The sequence below is a fragment of the Ambystoma mexicanum genome, chromosome 1q, assembly GCF_040938575.1.
Source record: "Ambystoma mexicanum isolate Mex_15411 chromosome 1q, UKY_AmexF1_1, whole genome shotgun sequence".
NCBI classification, from domain to species: Eukaryota; Metazoa; Chordata; class Amphibia; order Caudata; family Ambystomatidae; genus Ambystoma; species Ambystoma mexicanum.
Genome location: NC_090922.1, coordinates 575,702,547 through 575,727,199, shown reverse-complemented (window position 1 = coordinate 575,727,199; position 24,653 = coordinate 575,702,547).

Sequence of the window (24,653 nt, the reverse complement as noted above, 5' to 3'; positions counted from 1 at the left end):
TAAAGTGAATGGGAATCGGATGTTGAGCAGGGAGAGCAGGGTGTAGCCGCCCCACCTCCTGCTCCAGTAGCAGCAACAGAGAGTACATGTGGGGTCTTAGGATGCACTGTGGTACTCACATGGCCATAGTAAGTGGCAGGGGAGAAATGGGGGAAGCCCCAGTAAAAGTGGGTGTAACTCAGTTTCTGTTGCTCCAGAAGGGTCTGGGAAAGGCATATTATGTCCCTTGGTCACACAGGGACCAGAATAATTTGATGAAGACACTCCCTTCACTCACCACAGGGGCGCTAAAGTGGATTTATGCATTAGAGAAACATACTTCCAGTGTCATATTGGCCATAGGAGACATGAAAATCATTATTATTATTATTATTATTATTATTTTTACATTTATAAAGCGCTCACACAGCCCGCAGGCATCGAGGCGCTGTTACAGGAATAGCTTGTTTTTCTTAGTTGTGTAATTGTGTTTTTTTTTTTTGTCTTAGTTACGTATTTATAACGCGCTTAAACACCAAGAGGTTTAAGCGCGGACCCGGGGATCGAACCTGTTGTTGCTTCGTGTCGTCTTGCTTCCAAGATGCGCACGCTGCCGCTGAGCTATCCTCCCGGGAGGATCATTCACGGCTCTGATGGGGGGAGCGGTCAGATGAGCTTTGGACGAGAGCAGAGTATCCGGGAGTTCTGTTGGATTCAAATGCTCATGATGGAGCCATTTTTAATAATTGCACGGGTCAGGGTGCAGGGGTGGCCCTGCTTATTATGTATCCAGATACACAATATATAAATTCTATTTCAGCTAAAACTATGAAGTTGGATGATCCAGTTAATTCAGGAGATGTGAAGGGCAGAGACGGGAGAAGCGTGGGTCACGAAAGTGGCAATTTTTTACCACATGCTAAACAAGGGACTCCCATGGAAGTCCAGTATGACTTATATATAGTAGTAGGGATGGAAGCCAAGAGTGGGCCTGAAATTCAGGCGCATATTATGCATTTTTGTAAAAGAAGTTAAGCAAAGGAAAAGAACAGTATAGAGCAGCCACAAAGGGCAGAGGACAAGCTTGTTCAGAAAAAGCAGGCAAAAATCTGTTCGGAAGGGGCAGTTATTAACAGCTCCATGGAGGGTCATCAGGGACAATTGGGACATGGTGAATAAGGTGTGACACAGGGATGGATGGGTATGGTCCCGGTCCAAGGTAATTGAGAGGGTTTTCGAGGAGTAGGGCAGGATTTCCACAAGGAAGTGGGTAATTTGGTGGGTTCAGAGGAATGGGGCCCGGTTTAATGGGCTGATGTGAAATAACTATAGGGGGGTTGTATGGGATTCAGTGTTGGTCATGTGGAAGGATGGGACAAGTGTCACGAGATTGTCGAGACAGGTCACAGTATTTTAATGTGGGAGCTCAGCAAATGTGATCCCCGACCCTGCCATATGCCCCACGCTCTGTGCAATTGCAGCAGGTATGGGTTGAACAGAACCCAGCGAGTGGGGCTGCACAGATGCTGCCTGGTCTTCAGAAAGAGCTGGAGCTCCCCCCCTCCACTGCAGGAGCAGTGTCCCGTCTGGAGGTGCTTCTAAGGTACACCCGGTCTGAAGGTAGGCTGACTGGCTAAATCTGTAGCATCTTGGAGTGCACAGGTCGCTACTGGTCAAGAATCAGCTTATCGCATGGATTCTATCTACAATTCGATTTGATTGCCCTAATGCCTTTCTACAAACGCGATTTTGCTAAACAGCCCGCGTTTGCACTTTTGTGTAGAAATCTCCATTGGCTGCCACGAGGTAAAAGCCCTTCCAAAATGGCCGCCTGCCAATTTTATTCTTCTTCATTGCTTTGAACCACACCATCTGACCTGGTACCTGCCCCCATTGGCTGCCAAACTTGTTTTAGCATCCAATTGAGAGCAGACAGGCTCGAGCCGGCCCTCACACGAAGGCATGCACATTAAGGCACATCCTGTCGTGAGCCTGTCAGGAGCCGGTCACGCCAAATGCCAGGATCCCTGCTCCGTCTTCCATCCATTACCGCAGGGGTGATCCTGCTACCGCTGGTAAGCACTCTCTCTCTCACTTACTAATCACCCTCAGTGCCATTAGATTCCGTCCCCATTCTGCTCGGGGCTGTATTACCTTGGAGCGCTCCTGGTGACCTGCTACATTTTGCCCATAAGCGTCACCCATAAAGTACCCCTCGGAGGCTACAGACATCCCTTCTCACCCTCACGGGCTGCACAATATTGCGAGGCACTTACAACTATCCTTATCCTATGCTGTACATCTCACGGCTGTGTGTGACATTCATCTCTCTATGCTTCATAACCAGCACTTCCTCGCCATGTATCGCAAGGTGTGGGCCTAGTACTGATGCCATCTGATCTAGCGTTGCTAGTGGCAACATTAAAGTTTTACAATGTTTTGTTTGCAATGATATGCGCATTTGGACACGACTGCACAATGTGGATTGCATTACCCCTAAACTAGCTGCATCTATCGCATTGCTATAAACAAACGCAGTGGCCTCATACAGGCTGTGCCACCCTAGTTCCTGCGGTTAGGTACTTTGACTTATGACTCACGCTTTCTGCTGCTGTGCGGCCTCTAACATCGTATACAAACTGTGCTAAGTGGCTCTTCACGTGCTCTGTCTAGCGCTTTCTGCTCCCAAGGACCTGCTGCGCTAAATGATTCTGCTGCCTTGCTGATTGTGCCATGTTTTATGTGATCCTAGCTGCCATGAATGTGAATGTGCTCTCTATGCCATATTTAGAGGCCTTGCTATGAGCTGCTCCTATATTCCTTAGTTGCTGCTCAAGTGTTGGCTACACTGACTCACTTGTCATGCTACTGTGATTTGATGACATTACCTTAGCTGCACTGCTATAATGGTACTATTGACTTTTAATTGCCTACTATCTGCGTTTTCAATGTGATTTGAGCACAAGATTTCAGTAGCACATACATAAGGTGACACAGTATATTTTAAGCTTAAACCCAATAGATCCTTTTACTCTAGAGTATTAATCTATGGTAAAGAACTGTTCCTTACATTACATTATCTCCTGTCTTTTGTGCCTTACAACTGCTTAATATGCTCCTGGGTTACTCCTCAATACAATCTCAGATGCCACTCTTATTCCTCACCATATTAGTCTGGACACTTTGGCATACTGCCCATGCACAGCTCCATATCTTCATCACACCAATCTTGCCCACTGGCAGGATGACTAACCTTGTTAATAGTCGTTCCATGATTCAGCCACCACAACAATTATCCTGCTCACAAAGTGACACTGTGGGAGGGCTCCAGGCCAGCCACACAACACCTACACGAACTAATCCCTTTTTGTTAAAAAAACCTTTTTTTATTATTTTATAACAACACACCAAACATTACAATAATTAGGACTTCCATGTTCAAGTCTAACAAGGTAAAATTACAAACTGCGTTCTTCAGTCCTGCTCCCTCCCGCCCCCTTAACTTGAGCCATAGTGTCCGTATCATCAGCCTGTACGTCCTCAGGCGGGTCTATTGTCCTCATCTTGTCCGTATCATCATCACTGTGATCGGGCTGGGGGCCACCATGGTGGCCACCAATTGCCTCCATTCGATTAAGGGTCCTACCTCATCCTCACCTCCCCTGTTGACCGCTTCGAACCAAGCAGCCGTTTCCGCCTCTGCCCACTTCAAGTGGTCGGCCCACCACAACTCCATCCTGGGCTTGTGGGCTGCCTTCCAGCACATTGCAATCCTTCTTTTGGCCAGGATGTATGCCAGGTCCTTCATCTTGCTAATGTGCCTCAGATGACGTGGCCTAGGGAAACCTCCTAGCATGCATTCCCAGGCTGACTCCACCTCCAGCGTAATGCCTTTTTCGGCCAGGCGTATCTTCAGTTCAGACCAAAACCTACCCACCTCCGGACAAGCCCAGAACATGTGTAACATCCCGGCTTCCTCCTCCCCGCACCTGGGGCATTTCTGAACCATCTGGCCAGCAAACCTAGCAATCTTAGTGGGGGTCAAATATGCCCTATGTGTGACATATAATTGGATCTGTTGGAGCCTCGCGTTCCTGGACACTTTCTTATGGTATCTCTGGGCTCTATCCCATACCCCATCCGACATAGGCTCTCCCATCTCTTCCTCCCAGAGCTGTCTCAATAGGGACAATTCCTTCCCCACCTTGGACCCCAGTAGCTCATATATGCGGGATATCTCGTTCCCACCCTCCGAGATGTCATATATCATCTCCATGGTGGCATCCGGTTGTTCTGTGAGCACCACCGCCGGCCACTTTTCTCGCACTCGTCTAACAATTCTGGAGCAGGTTATATGTTGCCCCTTTTGCACCCCGGTGTCCTCCATCAGTTTCTGGAATTCTAGTCCCTCCCCCTCCTGCCATATGTCTCCCAGAGTGGCCAGGCCCATCGGTTCCCAGTATCTACGGACCCCTTGTATCAATTGAGGGTCCTCTCTGCATAGCGCCGCCAACGGCACCTGCATAGAAAACAGAGCCGGGTATCCCACCATCTGCCATGCTCTGTGCCACACCTCCCAGCCAAGCCCCAACAGCCTCGCCATCTCTCGTACCTTTGGCTTGGACAACCACACCACCTCTCTAAGGAAGTAGGGGGCCGGTTGCATGCACAACAGCCTGGTTTCGGCTGTTTCTTCCTCAGACAGCCACCTGGCCATATATTGCAGTTGTCCCGCCAAATAATATAACTCAAAATTCGGCAGGTTTATTCCCCTCCTATCGCACGAATTCTGTAATTTCCAAAGAGCCACCCTGTTCCTGGAGTTATGCCATATAAAGACCCTGCACAAGCTGTGGAGACTAACAAAGAAGCGCCTAGGGATCACATGCGGAATATTTACGAAGAAGTGTAACAGTCTAGGCATGGCCAGGGGCAATCTGGACCAGAATCCCACTCTATTTTTGATGCCTTCAACTGCCTTTACCGTGTTTTGTTATTGTTCTTCTCCTGTCGTGTGGTATATGTCAATTCCGAGATATCGGAAAAACCTGGTTCGCCAGGGTATTGCCAATACTGGCGAACCCCCAGGTAGGTTAAGTCTATATCTCCCCAGGGGGAACATGCTGGATTTCTTGGGGTTTACCGCTATGCCGGAGAGGGTAGCATATCGTTCCATCACCTCCAGGATGTATTGTATATTCTCTTCTGGGAAGCGCAGATACAAGAGTATATCGTCAGCATATAATGAAATAAGATGCGGACCGCTTGCAGTGCAGATCCCAATTTCCTCGTATTGTTGTCTAAGACAGACAGCCAATGGCTCCAGCGCTAGTATATACAACATGGGAGACCAGGGGCAGCCCTGTCTGGTGCCACTGCTAAGTTGCCATTTGTCTGAGATCGTGGCACCCGTTTTAACTCTTGCAATTGGGGAGCTGTATACCATTTTAACCCACCTAAGATACCCTGGCCCCATTCCATAGGCTTCTAGAGTCGCCAACAGCCAAGGCCATCTTACTGAGTCGAAAGCCTTGACCGCGTCAAGCGACACGATCGCCAGCTCACCCGGGTCCTCCTCTGTCTGATCGATAATATGATGCAGTCTCCTGTGGTTATCAGTTATATTCCTACCAGGGACGTAGCCTGTTTGGTCAGGAGGTATCAGTTTGCCAATGACTCGCTTAAGCCTGTTTGCCAGCACTGCCGTAAGGATTTTGCTGTCTTGGTTGAGCATCGATAGGGGTCTGTATGACCCATAATCTGTGCTCGGCTTCCCCGGCTTTAAAAGCGGTATGATCACCGCCTCTCGTAGGGACTCTGGCAACCTGCCTTGCTCATACGCCTCATTAAACATAGCAAGCAATGGGGGAAGCAGCTCTTGATTGTAGGTTTGTAGAATTTGCTTGGGAGCCCGTCTGACCCCAGAGCCTTACAAGTGGGCAGGTGCTGAATCACTAACTCAAGCTCTTCTACTATGATTGGGGTATCCAGGTCTGCCCGTTCTAAATCGTCTAAGGTGGGCAAGCTCATGTCTTCTAGCGTGTCCCGGATTTTTTGGTCACTAGCTCCACCTGGGTTCTCATAGAGCCGTTTGTAGTATCCCAGGAACTCTTCATTCACTCCCCCCTGGGTATCCAGGGTCCGGCCTCCCTCCCCTCTAATTTCCCTGATCGCCGGCTATGGTGCCTCGCTCTTATATAGCCAGGCCAGCAACCTTCCAGGTTTGTCTCCCCCTGCATGCTGTCTCTCCACATATTTCTTATAGCTTAATTTACATAACCTGTCCCAGTTTTCGCAACTAGCTTGTTGAAGTTGTCTCATCCTGACCCCATCCTCCCTAGAGGTGCCTCCTATACGCATGTCTTCCAGCTCTTCCTCCATTCCCCTCAGCTTTCGTTCTATGCCCCCCTGGAGCCCTCTGGATTTTGACATAGCCACCCCCCGCACTACCACTTTGAAAGCCTCCCACACAGTTTCCATAGATCGAACACTGCCAGTATTAATATCGAAGTACTCTGTGATCTCCGCCCTTAAATCCTCCCGGAATCCCGAATCCTGCAGAGCCTCGGCTCTGAGCTTCCACGTCGGAATCCGCTCTCTAAGGGGTTGGTGTTGCCACTCCAGGACCAGAGGGGAGTGGTCTGAGAGCACCCTGGCCTTATATTCTGTGCTTCTCATCCCAACTATCAGATCGGCAGCGGCAAACACGTAGTCCAGCCTCGTGTGCAGGTCGTGTGGTGTTGCATAGTGTGAGTATTGCCTATTTGCCGGGTGCAGCTGCCTCCAGACATCTACTAGGTCAAAATCTCTCAGGAGGGCCTTTAGCACCTTTGCAGCCGGGATGGGTTTTGTCTAGCTTACTGTCTGATCTGTCCACCTTAGGATTCAGTACACAATTGAAGTCTCCCCCCCATAGGATCCCGCCACCTAATAGGAAGCTAATCTTACCATACATGGATCGAAAGTAGGCCGCTGTATCCTGGTTAGGGGCGTATAAGTTTACAATACTCACTTCCCGGTTTTCCAGCATCCCCCTCACAACTATCAATCTGCCTTCTGGGTCTCCCGTGGACTGAAGCAATTGGAATGGTACGTGAGGTGCTACCCAAGTGATAACTCCTCTTGCGTAGGCCGAGTATGTGGCACCCGCAATACTCCCCCTCCACTTTCTCTTGACCACCTCCAATTTCTCCCTGGTGAGGTGGGTCTCCTGCAATAATGCTATGTCAATCCTCATCCTTTTCTGGTACATCATAACTTTATTACGCTTCAAGTAACTATTGAGGCCCCTAACGTTCCAGGTAACCACTCTAAGGCACCCCGACGCCATAGATACGATATCCTGCCCTCTCTCTCCGCCCTCCCTCTGGCCTGATAAGATTTACATATTGGCTTGTTACCCGCCGCCCCCAACAACCTCCCCCTCCCCCCTTTCCCCAACAACAAACCCCCACACACTGCCCCTTCCCTCTGGATCTCAGGCGACCCCGCGTCTGGTTCTGCCTCGGTATGCCGAGGACAGAGGCCCGGCAGGGTGTCACCGGACTACCGGTAACCTAACTAAGCTACTCTAAATAGGGGTATGAGGACTAGCTCTGCGAGGCTCCCTAGCTGGGTAAATAGTCTCAGTGCTCACGGATCAAATCCTTTTCCAACCTAATCATGCCAGCCCATTAGCTACATCTATTACAATACTTAAGCCCCATAGTTCTTAGGCTGCGACACCCTTTGGTGTCCCCTCCATAGATTACTTATCTCTTCCTTCTCCTTCTCCCATCTGGATGCCCGACTCCTGGGGGCAGCTCTGCGTATCGAGCCACCCCATAGCTTCTTCCGGGGTTTCGAAAAACAAGGTTCTGTTTTTATGGAACACCTTCAGCTTCGCCGGGTAGAGCAGCATATACTTGTGGCCTGCTTCACGCAATCTTCTCTTCACAGTCCCAAATTTCATGCGGCTACGTTGTACCAACAGGGTATAATCAGGGTATGCGGTTATATTTGCAGTTCCTCTTTGTATTGTTATGGAAGTATTCAAGGATTCTTTCTCGGTCTCGATAGTTCAGGATCTTGGCAATCACCGGCCTAGGGGGGGGTGCCTGGTGGCGGCCTCCTCATTAGAGCCTTTGCGCCCTCTCCACCGCGAACCCCTGGGACAACACTCCTCCGGTTATCTCCTGCAGCAGCATGGATTCAATAAACTCTGTAGGGTTGGGTCCCTCGGCCCCCTCCGGCAAGCCAACGATACGGATGTTATTCCTTCGGGCCTGTCCTTCTGCCTCCTCCGCCCTGCATTCTAGGTTGCCCACGCGTTGCACTAGGGCGTGAAGGTCTTCTTTATGTGTGCACAGTCCACCGTGTTCGGGCCCACCTCTTTTTCCAGGTTCTCTGTGCGTTCTGCGAGCGACCTGACATCTTGTCGGAGAAGGTTCACTTCCTCTTGCACTGCCCCGACTTTCAACTCCAGTGCTGCTTTCAATTCAGTCATAGCCAGACCCAGTTTGGTCTCCCAGGCTACTTTCAGATCTGTGATCGCCACAAGGATCTCCTGGTTAGTGCCCATGGTGACTGCGCTCCCGGCGGGGATTTTGTCTTTACTCTTGGCTCCTTCCGGGCCCGGCAGTGTTCTGGCGTATTCTTCCAGCGTGGGTTGCTTGCTCTTTGTTCTTAGTGGTTTGCTGGACATGGTGTTGTGCAAAAAAACTTGTGGGCAGCCTCACCTCTCGCCAGCCCCTGCAGGGTTAAACTGATGTAGGCACCTGGGCCCGGGCAGGCCGCGCAAGGGGTCTGGGAGCTAATTATTAGTTATTAGTTACAAGAGTGGTTTGTGTCCTCCCACATAACAATGTAACTTCACTCCGATCCTGCCAGCACTCGCCCGTACTTTGGGCCAGCCAAACTAGGCTCCATGTGTCACGATGGCTGCGGGCTCGAGCAGGTTCTCCAGCTCATCTCATGTGTCTCTCGTATGTTGCCTTTGTATTATATTCCATTGATGCTTCCAGTAGGTGCTTCGTCTGCTTCGTTTCTGCTTAATTGATCCGTTACTCCGTGCTGGAAGCACAGCCCGTGCTCTACTCGTACTGGCCTTGGTCCTGTTTGCTCAGTGCCTTCCCTGATCCCTCTGTGCTTCAGTGAGACTGTGTGCTGTATTTTCCTTGTAAGCCTTTCCCACACGGCTCCCCCAGCCTGCTTGTTGACACAATGTTACACCATCCTTTGTGCGTACTGAAGTGTCGCGGCTGTGAGTTCCGTAACAAATGTATCTTCAGGGCTTTGCAGCCCGGCTTTGCTTCAGATCTTCCACTCTTACTCCGCTATGTCATTTCGCACCAGGCTCATTCAGCCGCAGTGCCTGTAGCTCCGGCGCACCCTCACGCCACTCCTGCCCTTCGGAGTCTTCCTCCTTCTCGCTCTTAGCTACCGGTCCGCCCTTCAGTCTCTGTAGGGGTCCTGGCACTCACCCTCACTGTGTAGCCCTGCCGGTCTGTATCTAGACCCCTTCCGCACTGGAAAGCTTATGTGCTCTGGTGGCCACGTTATTTACAATGACCGGACCACGTTGGAAACAGCTTGTGTTGCTGCATATCGCTGCACCGGCAGGGCCGGACAACATGGGGAGCCGTTCCACTAATTCCATTAACACACTTCTGTGTGTCTCAACGTACTCAGATTTCACCCACAGCTTGGATTCCGCCTCCGCTTTATATGCCGATATCCCAACGTTCTAAGTCCCTCCAGGTTTATTTACTTCGTGAGCCGGGACGAACAATCACTCTCTCAGCCCACGTCAGTCAGTGCAGATGCAGGATTTAACCAGCGCTCCGGCCTGCCTCTGGGTATTGATATTCCTGCTATGCTCCGTTTCAGCTCCGCAGCGCCTACAATGCTCATGCGGTTAGCACCTCTTGTGGCATCCCCCTACTTTGGCTGACATGGGGAGCTGAATATGAAAGTGCAGTGCGCATGCAGATGGGTTCCGCCTATGACTGTGGTCCCAACCAGGCTCGGTCCGAGGTAGCTACAGTATCGTTGGCATCACGCAACATGGAACATCTATCTCAGCGGCTTCTGTTGTCTTGCCGTGCAGCGCCAGTCCATGTCCGCTCAGCCCTTTGTTCCAGCATCCGCCATCTTGTTTCTGCCGCGTCTAGTCGGCTGCAAATTTTCCTCTGTCCGTTTGTCACCGTGCTTCCTCATCACTTCACTCTGTATACCCCTCCGTCTGCACGGCTCTTTCATGTGCACGGACAGCCATGCAAGTATGTTAACGCACTATATAGTCGTTGTTACACCTAAGGATCTTTCCAGACCAGCAGGAGCCACACAGAGATGCGTCCTACAACATGGCTCTCTAGCCACGCCCCCCCACACCGACTAATCCTTATCTAAATTCACCCGCCTTATGGCTTGAACCATTCGCCAAGAAACCGCTACCCAATCAACCCTGCGCTGTGCACCTAAGAAACTACAGACTGGGCTCTAGAACGCCCCACATCACTAGGTGTACGCAGAAACCCTGCACCCCAACCAAAATACTGACTTTGAGTCACAGGCACCCTGAGCCCCCAACATCTCACCCTAAACCTACTCCTAACACCCTAGCAGTTAGCACCAAAGGTACGCCTATTAAGGGCAAACTAATCAATGCTAGGTCCCACCCTGCTCTTGCATTGGACATTGCAGATTTTATTAAAACCCAAGATCTTGATTTTATCTCCATAACAGAGACTTGGCTCCATGCAGCTTCTGGTCCACTTCTATCGCTCACATCATAACACGGAGAGGTTGAGGGGGGTTTGTTAGGAGTCTAAAGCAGACCCTCATGTGAAGGGCTTAACCTTTGAATAATAGACAATAGAGTTTATGACTCCAGAGTACCGCTTTCTTATAATATCAGGAGAAACTAGCTCATATCCTCAAACTTTAGCCAGCACTCAAAAATGATTAAAGCATTGCTACTATGGGTAGAAAAAATACATATTTTAATTTTCATTATACAAAAATACATATCACATTTGTCATGTAAGATGATTCAAAAACTATTATAAACACGTGTGATCAAAGGGCTAGTGTAATAAAAGACAACAATTCACTGCGCTAGTGTGTGCAAAACAACTCCAAAGTCAAAGCCCAAAAAGGGGCCTAGATGTTAAAGTGGCTCGTGTCGTGCATCATCATTTGGACATACCTGAATTCATCACTCTTCCACTTATACTCATTCATTCCAGTCAATTACTCATGTATTCATATTCACTCAAACATGTAAAAAAATTCAAACAATGGTTAAAAAGCCCAACATGTTTCTTTCCTAATCTATTCAGGGTATTCATCCTTGGAAATTCATTAGGGGCAAACATAAATCTGAAGCTGTTATACACAGGCAGTATCTTGGTGCTGTTATACTAGCCTAGTCTAGTCAACAGCCAAGTAATGAGTTGAGTTAGGGATAGTTCAGATCTTCTGTTTCATGAAGACATGAAGAGAGGACTACAAGAGGTATCTTCCCCTGTAAGAAAGCGGTAGAGAAATGGAGGGTAAATATCCATTATAGGGATTGCAAAATAAATTTGAAATCTAAATTTAGGAACCTGGAGTTAGATTCCCGAAATGGAGGGAGCTTATGAATAGCTAGACAAGGTCGGTTTCAAGTGGCACTGGTTACTCAATACCCTCCAACCCTTCAAGAGCAAAATGGGGCGAGGGACCGTATGCTTAGGAGTCAAGTGGTAGACTTTGTGATGCAGGAATGACGTTAAAGGTCATAAATCCTCATTCAAATAAGATAGGAGAGAACTAGAACGGAGGAAGTAACTCATGACTCGAGTACGTGGTGACTCGAAGAGGGCGTTGCTTGGAAGGTGCAGAGGGTTAGTGTACATTGCCATAGATGAAAATACACATAGAACCAAATTATCTTGGTGGGCCCTAGCTACCAGATTGTAACAAGGCCAATCGCTACAATACAGAGGGTTAGTATAGCATGCCGTGAAGAGCAGTGCAACTAGGCCCGATTCCCTTAGTCAGCCCCAACGGTAAGTGTGTGACAGAACCCGGATATAACAGTGTAGGGGGAGGTATCGGTTTCAGGAGTTTGGTATGAAGAGTTTTTACCTTGTTGATGGTCCAGAATGTTAGACGTAGCAGGTCGTGTCTCACCAATTGCTCTTATAGGTGAGTGGTTATCTCCTCGTGAGGTATACGGGTTGTCTTCTCAAGAAAGATGACATAGGGTCACAGACCACATCAGACTTAACTCAACCTCAGTGGCATAACTCTAACTACTGCGGGTGAGATAGTTTAAACACACAAGAATATATATACATATATACATATATTCATATACAACATGGCTCTCTAGCCACGCCCCCCCACACCGACTAATCCTTATCTAAATTCACCTGCTTATGGCTTGAACACATCGCCAAGAAACCGCTACCCAATCAACCCTGCGCTGTGCACCTAAGAAACTACAGACTGGGCTCTAGAACGCCCCACATCACTAGGTGTACGCAGAAACCCTGCACCCCAACCAAAATACTGACTTTGAGTCACAGGCACCCTGAGCCCCCAACTTCTCACCCTAAACCTACTCCTAACATCCTAGCACTTAGCACCAAAGCTACGCCTATTAAGGGCGCACTAATCATACCTTTGTGGTATTGCGCAGTCAACTCTCCGAGGTGGTAGAATTCCATTAAAAAACGCACTAATTGTGTCCGTCAGGTATCGGAGTGACATCCGATAAGTTTTCCTTCTTGCAGTCTGTGGGAATACCATCAGGGGAAAAATAGCAACAGCCACAATGTTAACAAGGGGGACTATGAGATTCATCGTCTTTTACTGTGTCCCAGAGTTAATGTAGCAAAGGTGCATGAGTAGGGCACGTGGAGGCACCAAAATGGGTCCTCCGCATTACTTCATTTAGTTAAGTAACTACTGGCATTAATGCTGCAAAAAATTGTTATATAGGGCCCCTGCGGAGTGATGGGCTGTCCATTTCCACACGTAGATACAAAAGTGCAAATGCTCACCAGTGTCATGCCCCGCATTCCTGCTTACAGACATTCGGGGGCGTCTATTTCCAGGTGGAAGCTGCCCTGGCGACTGCTTTCAGTTCGTGGAATACGCCGCACTACATTATCCAGCATTCCTTCTTCCCACGGTCACATGAAGCGCACGCAACGTGTCTTGCGTCTTGGAAATGATACCAGTATTTAGTACGGCGTATCCCTGCAACGGGTGCTCCTAAACTAAGTAATTAGTTCGAGTGCCCGATTTATTGTCATCCTGATTCCTGTGTTTCCTTGACCCGGCTTATGCTTTAAGGATTACTCTTGAACGTTTTTTCCCTACGATTTCTGGCGCCATTTCCCTCGGCTGTTTTCCCTTGGTAAACAAACTCACGGCTTTTCCTAACGGACTGTTTCCCTCTTGCCCTTGTTTGTTGTGACGCCTTGGAATTTGTTAACCTCAAATTCAACGCAATACAGAACACTAGGAAAATCTGAACGAAACCTCTTTTCAAGTTTCTTTTCTCTCTTCTGGCTGCTAACTCCACTTGCTTTCTGAACCCTTCAACCTCACGTGTGTCACAAGCCCACAAAACACTCTTTTTCTGAATCTACCATCAACGCTGCTCTCATCACCAGAAACATTGCTCTACACATCGAAGTGACCGATTGGACGCTCTCCTGATTTGGTGGTCACTACTTGGATTGGATATTTTCACTTTGGGGACACTTTGCTGAATTCCTTGGGGATTATATTTGGACTATCTAGTTGCGCCCTCGTGCCGTTCGGGTTAGGTGGATTATTGCACAGACTTCCTTCAAATGAGACTTTCTTCCTTCTTCACCTTGTCATCACTTTGCTGAACTCACATAGGTTACGGGACTTCCTTTTGGCTAAGCAGGTAAGAGAGGGTAATTGCGGGCGGGTGATTGCTGCACTCTGGTAACTCTGGCTGCTCTCTTGAACAATCGTTTTTGCTTTGTTCCCTTAGCTCTGTTGTCGCTGCACCTGCCTTTTCACTCAAGCCCCTGGCCTGTTAGTTATAGTTTATTTCTACAGACTGCGCTCTTGGGGGGAAAGTCTTGTTAACATCGCGTTCAAGATATCCCAGAGCAGAGGGGCTCCCAAGGTGGATGCTGATTCTGTATCCTTTATAAGTCTGTATCCTTTTTCAAGTTGTGTTAAAGTGTGACAGATTTAGGAGCCTATTTTTGCCTGTCGGCCATGGAAACCGGAGCCGATCCAATGGCTGCCGTGATGCAAGCCTTTACGGCTTTGCGCACCGACATGGCATCCGCACATGCGACTCTCCATCAACGCATGGATGTGCTACAGAGTTTTGTGCAGCCGTTACCTCCCGATGAGGAGTTTGGCGATGTTGCTGCTGCAGCAGCCCCTCCTGTACCCCAGGCGCCACCACCTGCTTCGGCACCCATTGTGCTTCCTGGACCCTTTCCCTTGGCCCCTCCAGAACGCTTTTTTGGAGATCCGAAAACCTATCGGACCTCCGTAAATCAATGCCGTCTGCATTTCCTTTGTCGACCATTGGCATTTCCGGACGCTACTACTAAAGCAGCGTTTCTTCTTTCCCATTTGGGAGGAACAGCAGCAGCTTGGGCTAACCCATTACTCGAAGCCAACGACCCAGCCCTGTATGACTTTGATGCCCTTATTCAGTCTATGAATAGCGTGTTTGACATGCGTTACAAGGCGCAAACTTCAGATCTTGAATTCCTTGCTATCAGCCAGGGCAAAACAGACCTTTTGTCCTATCTTGCCCGCTTTAATCAGTTAGCAGCGGAAACCACCTGGCCCGAACAGAAAAAGGCAGCCGTCTTCTATAAGGGACTTTCAGATGAACTAAAGGACGCTCTGTCAGTGGTGCCTGCTCTACCGTCTGGTTTTCCGGAACTATTGGACTTGGTCCTGCAGGTTGACACTCGGCTGCGACAAAGACGTGGCGAACGGCGTATCCCTGACCTTCGCTTCTCAACCAAGTCAGAAACGGCCTCCCCTGCCCTTACAGGAGAAGCCGAACCAATGCAAATAGGGGCAATCAGAGGTCTGCTAACCAAAGCCGAACGAGAACGGCGTATGGTTAACAACCTATGCTTCTACTGTGGCCACTCTGGCCATTACATTTGTGTATGCCCTAGGAGACCTGTTAAGACTGCGGGAAACGCCAAGACTCGTCCTTAAGCCGAGCCCTAAGGATGAGTCATCAAATGGACGGCTCGGACCAATGTCCTCCCTTCTCACACATCTACCTTGCCATGTATTTTTCGATCCCTGGTGTTGAGCCCTTCACCAATACAGTTATGATTGATTCAGGGGCTAGCAGGAACTATATGGATATACAATTGGCTAAACGCCATGGTTTAATGGTAGTTCCTAAGGGTAGACCTGAGGAGGTACATGCCGTAGACGGTTCTCGTCTGGTATCCGGATGGGTAACAGAACAGACGGTCCCGCTTTGCATGTCTACCACAGAAGGTCATGCTGAACAAATAGTGTTCGACCTTATTTCGGCTCCCCAGTTTGGGATCATTCTTGGTCTATCCTGGCTCCAGACTCATAACCCTGTAATTGACTGGATCAAACAAACGGTACATTTTTCTTCTGTGTTTTGTACCCAACATTGTTTTCAAAACCCGGATGTGATGTCTTTGTCTCCTTGTTTAGCCTTGGTGGCTAATGTCTCCTCCATTAGTGCCACGCTGAATGATCCAACATCCGAACTACCAGCAGTGTACAAGGACTTCTCTGACGTATTCGACAAAGGGCTATCAGAGAAACTCCCTCCACATCGTTGCTATGACTGCCCCATTGATTTGGTACCTGGGGCAGTGATACCTCATGGTCGTGTTTACTCCCTGACCGTTAATGAAGATAAACATCTAAAAGAGTATGTGGATAAGGCATTGCGTTTGGGACACATTTGACATTCCCGGTCCCCTGCAGCCTCTCCCATCTTTTTCGTACCAAAAAAGGAGGGGGACCTACGTCCTTGTGTAGATTATAGAGCCTTGAACAAAATAACGGTTAAGAACCAATACCCGTTGCCCCTCATAACGGAACTACTCGATAAAATGACATCCTCTACCATTTTCACTAAATTAGATCTCAGAGGGGCATACAATTTGGTGAGGATGCGAAGCGGGGACGAATGGAAAACCGCTTTCAAAATGAAGTTTGGGCTTTACGAATACTGTGTTATGCCCTTTGGGCTCTGTAACGCTCCAGCCACATTCCAGCACTTCGTTAATGACATCTTTGGAGACATGCTGGACTGTAATGTAGTGATCTACCTAGATGATATTCTGATATTCTCGGATTCACTCACTCAACACATCCAACATGTTTGCTCTGTACTGCAGCGTTTGCGTGAACACTCTCTCTATGCTAAGTTAGAAAAATGTGTGTTCCATGCATCCTCAGTTGAGTTCTTGGGGTTTCAAATATCCACAAAAGGGGTGCTCATGTGCACTTCTAAGGTTAAAGCAGTAATGGACTGGCCGGTCCCGGACTCTGTAAAGGCGCTTCAATCTTTTCTGGGTTTTTTGAATTTCTATAGGCGCTTTATTGCCTCATTTTCTGAAATAGTGGCACTCCTTACCCGTCTCACCAGTCCCAGGGTTCCGTTCTTGTGGGACTACAAAGCCCAGGCGGCCTTTGAGGCATTAAAAGAGGCCTTTACTTCTGCTCCCATTCTGCAACACCCAAACCCTTCTCTCCCTTTTATAGTGGAAGCAGATGCCTCCGCTATAGCGGTGGGGGCCATCCTGTCACAGATCTGCCCCGCTACACAGCAGTTACATCCGGTGGCTTATTTCTCCCGAAAACTATCTTCGGCTGAACGCAATTACACCATCATGGAGAGGGAACTCTTAGCAATTCGAGCGGCTTTTAAGGAGTGGAGACACCATCTTCTGGGTGCTCGACATCCAGTAACAGTGTACACCGACCACCGGAACCTCCAGGCTCTCTCAAATGCAAAATGTACCAATGCTCGACAAATACGTTGGCATTTATTTTTCACGCTATTTGACTTCACAGTCACATACCGCCCTGGCCCTCTACATGGGAAAGCGGACGCCTTGTCCCGTGTTGGTGCTGATTTTGACACCCAAAGATCGGTATCACCTATACTGCCCTCAGGTTCAGTTGTTTGTGTCTGTTCGGTTTCCACCTCACTCCTTGACCGAGTGCGGCAGTGGGCCAAAGACCATGTCTCTTTTCTCGACATTGGGTGCCCAGTTTGTTACAGGTCTTCCTTATGTTCATGGACTTTTGTACTTACCTGATAACCAAACCAGACGGAAGGCCTTGGAATGGGCACATTAGACCCCATTAGCTGCCCACCCGGGTCAACTTAAAACCTATGACCTGCTACATCGATGGTGCTGGTGGCCTGGTATGAAGAAAGATGCTGAATCATACGTATCTAAATGTGCGATATGTATACAATGTAAGAGACAACCGGGGAAACCCTTCGGTCTTTTGATGAACATGCCCCTGCCACCACATCCGTGGCATACGGTTACTCTCGATTTTGTGGTAGAACTCCCCTTGGTCAGGGGCATGTCAACTGTGCTCGTGGTGGTGGACGTTTGCACAAAAATGGAACGATTCATACCATGTTCGGGTATACCTACTGCTCCATTACTGGCCAGTTTGTTCTTTGATCATGTGGTGAGTTTCTTCGGTCTACCTACAATCATGATTTCCGATCGGGGCGCCCAATTTACCTCACGGTTTTGGAGAGCCCTTACCCATTCGCTTGGCATAGATGCAGGACTTTCGTCGTCCTACCACCCCCAAACGGACGGACAAACCAAACGTACCAATGGCACCATGGAACAGTACCTTCGTTGTCTATGCTTGCAACATCAAACCAACTGGTTATCCGTTTTGGGAACCACAGAGTTTGCATATAATAACTCCCGACACACTTCAATAGGTTGTTCCCCGTTTTATGCCTTGTACGGGTTACACCCAAGAATCCTTCCACCCGTCCTACCTTCATTGGACCAAATTCCTGCTGCAAAAACCACGAGGGACACTCTGGTTGCTATACGTGATTCAGTTGTTTCTCATCTACAGGCAGCACAGTCCCGGGCAAAGACGCAAGCAGATAAACATCGTTCACCAGCCCCCTCCTATGCACCGGGTGATTGTGCCTGGCTTGCGACCAAGTACCTCACTATTCGGGGTAAAGGGAAGCTGTTGCCTCGCTATGTAGGCCCCTACAAGGTACTTCATTGTCTCAATCCTGTTGCTGTCCGTTTGGACATCCCGTCCCATTGGCGGATTCACCCTGTTTTTCACGTTTCCTTGCTCCGTCCTTTTGTGCCTGGCACCCAGCTTTCTGTTGCTCCTGCTCCAATCACTGTACAGGGAGAAGACGAATATGAAGTGCATGCTATACTAGACACCCGTCTACGACAAGGAGTGCGTCCCTACCTGATTGATTGGAAAGGTTATGGTCCCGAGGATAGGACTTGGGAACCGGCCTCCGATTTACATGCACCCCGACTCTTGCGCGCCTTTTGGTTGGAAAGATTGCGTGCCCGCAGGGGTGGTTGCCCTTTGCGGGGGGTACTGTCATGCCCCGCATTCCTGCTTACAGACGTCCGGGGCATCTATTTCCAGGTGGAAGCTGCCCTGGCGACTGCTTTCAGTTCGTGGAATACGCCGCACTACATTATCCAGCATTCCTTCTTCCCGCGGTCACATGAAGCGCACGCAACGTGTCTTGCGTCCTGGAAATTATACCAGTATTTAGTACGGCGTATCCCTGCCACGGGTGCTCCTAAACTAAGTAATTAGTTCGAGTGCCCGATTTATTGTCATCCTGATTCCTGCGTTTCCTTGACTCGGCTTATGCTTTAAGGATTACTCTTGAACGTTTTTTCCCTACGATTTCTGGCTTCATTTCCTTCGGCTGTTTTCCCTTGGTAAACAAACTCACAGCTTTTCCTAACGGACTGTTTCCCTCTTGCCCTTGTTTGTTGTGACGCCTTGGAATTTGTTAACCTCAAATTCAAAGCAATACAGAACACTAGGAAAATCTGAACGAAACCTCTTTTCAAGTTTCTTTTCTCTCTTCTGGCTGCTAACTCCACTTGCCTTCTGAACCCTTCAACCTCAAGTGTGTCACAAGCCCACAAAACACTCTTTTTCTTGATCTACCATCAACGCTGCTCTCATCACCAGAAACATTGCTCTACACATCGAAGTGACCGATTGGACGCTCTCCTGATTTGGTGGTCACTACATGGGTTGGCTATTTTCACTTGGGGACGCTTTGCTGAATTCCTTGGGGATTATATTTGGACTATCTAGTTGCGCCCTCGTGCCGTTCGGGTTAGGTGGATTATTGCACAGACTTCCTTCAACTGAGACCTTCTTCCTTCTTCACCTTGTCATCACTTTGCTGAACTCACATAGGTTACGGGACTTCCTTTTGGCTAAGCAGGTAAGAGAGGGTAATTGCGGGCGGGTGATTGCTGCACTCTGGTAACTCCGGCTGCTCTCTTGAACCATCGTTTTTGCTTTGTTCCCTTAGCTCTGTTGTCGCTGCACCTGCCTTTTCACTCAAGCCCCTGGCCTGTTAGTTATAGTTTATTTATACAGGCTGCGCTCTTGGGGGGAAAGTCTTGTTAACATCGCGTTCAAGATATCGCAGAGCAGAGGGGCTCCCAAGGTGGATGCTGATTCTGTATCCTTTATAAGTCTGTATCCTTTTTCAAGTTGTGTTAAAGTGTGACAGATTTAGGAGCCTATTTTTGCCTGTCGGCCATGGAAACCGGAGCCGATCCAATGGCTGCCGTGATGCAAGCCTTTTCAACCAGACAACCAGACCGAAGGTTTTACTGTGTTTGGCTTGTTTGCCCGGTTCCCAAAATCGAGAAGGATGAAGCAGCGTCACAACTTCTGGAATTGCTTTAGTTTCCCTTTTGGTCGAGCGTAGGTGTCTTTCGCAGCTCGCCTTCTCCTTGAAGGCGTGAGTTTAAGGGATTCTATGAGAGGGGGAGCAAGGTAGAGCTATAACAGACGTGACTGTTCGAGAGTATAGGAGTCATAAGGTCCTGAGGGAGTAGAGGTGCACGGCTTACCTGGGCATCGGTCGTTCTACAGGCGGTAGGTGCACTGTCCCGGGCCGTCCATTCCGTGAGTGCGGTGTGCGAGGATCAGCCGGCTGGAGCGTCGGTCTCTCAGGCTCGTAATCGCATTCATTCGAGTTGAACTCGTAGAGTGTTTTAAAACCACTTCCGGCTTACTCGTAGCCAATCATTACCTTGCGTGCGTTACGCGGCATGTGTCACATCACGTGATTGCACTAGTGGGCGTGGCGTTAATCGCCGGGTGTGATTGATAGTGACTTCGGCTACAAGCTGAACCGCACTGATGTGCAGGAAATTAAAGACATGCCAGAGGTGAAATTAAAGACATGCCAGAGGTCCCGCGGGAGGTCGAGTGAACAGACATGGGAACAGACATTTCATGTCGAACAATGTGAAAAGTCCATTTCAACATCCCAGCAAGGGAGGTGGGTGTTTTACTACTGAGTAATAAATGCTTCATTGCACCGTAGGCATTCAGTTATAGTTTACGCAAGCCATGGGAACTCGAGTAGAAGGAAAAGGTTAGCAAAATGCCTAGCCTTCTCTATTCATACAAAATCAGTATTCCGATGCATGGGTATGTGGGAGTGCATCGCACCTGCCCGGCTAAGCCGGGGGAATAGCTGACAGCGTCAGGGTGCAAACAACCTGCTTCCCTAGCTGGTAGTGTCCGGACTTGCTAGATTGAAATATGGTGTGACTTACTTGGGGTATGGTGTCCTCTTAAAGGCAAAGATGTCTAGTGAAAACTGGTCGAGTCCGGACTCACATTGCGCGAATATGGCACAGTGTGTTTATGATGTACAAGCCATTTCAGGGAGAGAGTGTCATAGCGACTTATGTTTCGCTCAGTGGAACATTTCCAATAGATACACGGATGGGAGGTAGACTATTGCAAGAGACAATACAGATTTAGTCACAGTTCTCCGTCTGATCCCAGAATAGGCTGTCTCTTGTCATTAGTTAAATACAGAGATCCCTATCATCAGTCAATAGCAGGACTGTGTGGAATAGACAAAGGGCTACGTGACCCAATCGATTTTTTCTCATTCAGGCCTGTGTCCATGCTCTTGGTCAAAAAGATAAACTCTCGTTCTTTTTTGGACAGTAAAAGTCTGTTTTGGTTGGTATCATTGCCCAGTTTAAGTTTATATATTATTGACCATGAAAGGTCTTGGATTTGGTGGATATTTTCTATCCAGTGATCAACAATTGGAGAATTTTTGGTTCGATTTTTTTATGCAGCTCCGGTGTTCGCCTATGCATAGTTTGATTTTTCTTTCTGTTTTGCCTATGTACATTTTGTTGCAAGGGCACCAGATCGCATAGATTACCCAACCGGTATTGCAGGTTGTATGGATTTTCTGTAGTCAAGGTGTTCGTAGTCCGATATTTATAGAGGAGCTTTTCTTTGTGAAGGCATAGCAAGTGCAGTGTCCACACAGGAAATGTCCAACTACTTCATTTAGGCCCCGTTGTTGTCTCAATGTGGGGGGAATTGCTGGTTTGAGTGTTACGTCATTCCGAGTGATTTGTTCTTTGGTGTTCCGACTCCGTTTAAAGGCTACAATCGGTCTCTGAATAGAATGAGGACTCTTCTCCAAGATGTTCCAATGTTTGCAGACTAATTTCTTAATCATATTGGACATGTGACTATAGGTGTTAACAAACACAATGCGGTCTGTTTTAGTCTTCCCAGGTCATGTTGTTTATATTCGAGAAGTGACTCTCTGTTGTCATTCTCTGCCCTTTTCAGAGCGGTTTTGACGATTTTGCTTGGGTATCCTCTTTGCAGCAAACGTTCTTGCATGATGTTGGCCTCCGATTTAAAATCTGATCTTCTGGAGCTATTCCTCTTTAACCTTAGGAACTGTCCCAATGGGAGTTTGTCTCGTACATGTTTCGGGTGAAAACTGTCGTAATGTAAAACCGAGTTCTTATCGGTGTGTTTGTTAAAGGGTTTTACAAATAGTATCTTCAAATTGGTATCCGATAAGATTGAGTTGTCCAAGAAGTCGACCGCGTTGGTACTATATTTGGAAGTAAATTGCAAGAAAACAATTTGTAGGTTGATCCATCCTAAAAACTCATCCAGTTCTGTTGAGGAGCCTTTCCAGATGACAAAAATGTCATCGATGTAGCGTCGCCACAGCCTGATGTTATCATGGAAGGGATTGGTGTTGGTCATGATGGTGCTGGTTTCAAAGAGCTCCATGTATAAATTGGCTACACTGGGGGCTAGTGTAGCTCCCATAGCCGTTCCCTGTATTTGTTTGAAGAAATCGCTGTTGAAGTGAAAGTAACTTTCGATCAAGGCCATTTCTGCACACCAGAGGATGAAAGATATGGGTGTTCATATGGTGATATGGTCCCTTAATAGTTTCTCCTCTAGCATCTCCAGTGAGGCCTGTTGGGGTATGTTGGTATATAAGGCCACCACATCAAGGCTTAGAAGTATTTCAGTAGGAGGGTCAAAGGACAGTCCTTCTTCTTCCGCAATGATCTGTGTTGTATCTTGGACATACGAGGCCATCTTTTTTACTAGCGGTTGTAGAAATTTGTCAGCAAACCGTGACAAAGATTCTAAGACAGAATTCACTCCAGAGACTATGGGTCTACCGGGTGGTTTGATCAGAGATTTATGAATTTTCGGGAGCACATAAAATTGTGGGATTAGAGGTTTCTCCTCAACTAGAAAATCTGCTTCTTTCCCTGTGATCCACCCTCTTTCTTCAGCTTTAGCGACTTTGTTGAATATAATATTTGCTAGTCTGGGGGTTGGGTCTTCTTCGAGTGGTTGGTAACACGTCAGGTCCCGAAGTTGTTGGTTACATTCTAGCACATAGTCTTCCCAGTTCAGGAGTACTATTTCACCACCTTTATCCGCTTTACGGATTATTATTTCCTGATTGTTCAAAGGTTTTTTCTCGCTGAGTTTTCAGCGTTGCTGGTATTGTGGAACGTCCAATTCATATTGGAAAGGTCCAATTTTTCTAGGTCTTCCAGTACCCTATTTTCAAATACCCGGGCTTCGGAACTTTGTGCATTAATAGGAACGCAAAAGTTAGATTTATTCTGTAAGCCCGATTCCAAGGGTTCTGCATCATAGACGTTGTCCTGAAAGTACTGGTGAAGATGAATCTTTCTCATCAGTTGATGGAATTCTTGTCGGAAAAGGAGTGGGTTATGCAAGTTGGTAGCAACGAAACCCATTCCCTTTTCAAGTACTCTCATTTCCACTTGGGTGGGTTCGGTACACAGAGAGATTTACCACAAGGCCTGCATACTCCTCGTCACTCGAGGTTCTTGATCCCAGGCCTCCGGACTCCTCTTCCGGTTCCCCCTGTTAGCTGGGTTCCCTCTCGTTTGTCCACGATTCGAGTTGTTTCTGCCTTGGGAGTTGTTGCCTCTATTTTGTTTGCGATAGTTGGATCTACCGCGATTAGTTGGTGCAGCGCTATGTGTGCTGCCGTCACTGGAGCTGAAGGATGTGTTGTTAAAGGCAACTTTCCTCTGTCCTTGTGTGTTACTTGAAGTGGAGGCCTCTAGCTGGCGTTCCATTTGATAGTTTTCTTGAGTATGTGGAAAAGCTTTTTCATGGCTGAAATTCACAAGATCTTTATTCATTCTACGTACTCGTTATTTTAGGGTGTCTTCTTTGAATGTAGTCATTTCAGTCATAAGGCTATCTAGTATTTTTTTGTAAGGGGAGGGGGGAGGAGACAGACGAGGTTGCTATCATACTAGGTCCAGGGACAATTCTGATAGAGTAAGTGCATAGAAGAAAGTAAGGGGAGGAGATAGGAAAAGGGAGAAGGGAAAGGAGGAAAGAACAGACAGTTAGCAGTCAAAAGAGTGGAGAAGCAAGAAGAGAGAGTGAATACAATTGCAGAAGTCAGTAGTAAAACATAATGTTGCAAGCCAGGATACAAGATGAAGATGGGAACAGCATGATTCAGGGCCACCATGAGCACAAGATGCAAAGGAAGTTCAGCATGAGAGTTGAGAAAGGGTGACGCACCGTGAATGAATGACGTCCATAAAATTCAAATCCAGCATTGGCCACAAGACGGTGATCTTGAAACCAGAATTTATCAAGACAGACTCCTGCAGAAGTAGGCTTGAGCGGGCTGAGGGGGGAGCAGGGTAGAAAAATCAAGCAAAACAGGCAACACCTGTGTGCAAGAATGGTGGGGGGCACAAGGGAACATCACGGGGGGACCAGAGGGGCTGGAGATGGCCTGTGGGGACACAGGGAGTAACACATGTTGGTGCATGCTTACCTGCTGTCTGAGCAGGGGGTCGCGCCCTGGGTCCTCCTAGGTCCGAACAGGTCCAAACAGGAATTGCCCTTTTCTTCATCTGCCCTTCGCTTTAAATGCCCGGGCGGGAGACGCCCTTGATCTAATAGTTAAGAGCAGGAAGGAAGAGGCAGGGCTAAGAAGGTGGGTGGTGCTTAGGCTAGGTGACCTAGATCCACTTGCACCTGCTTCCCATCTGCAAAGGAAAAGAGGCTGGAGGGCTCCTTAAGTAGGG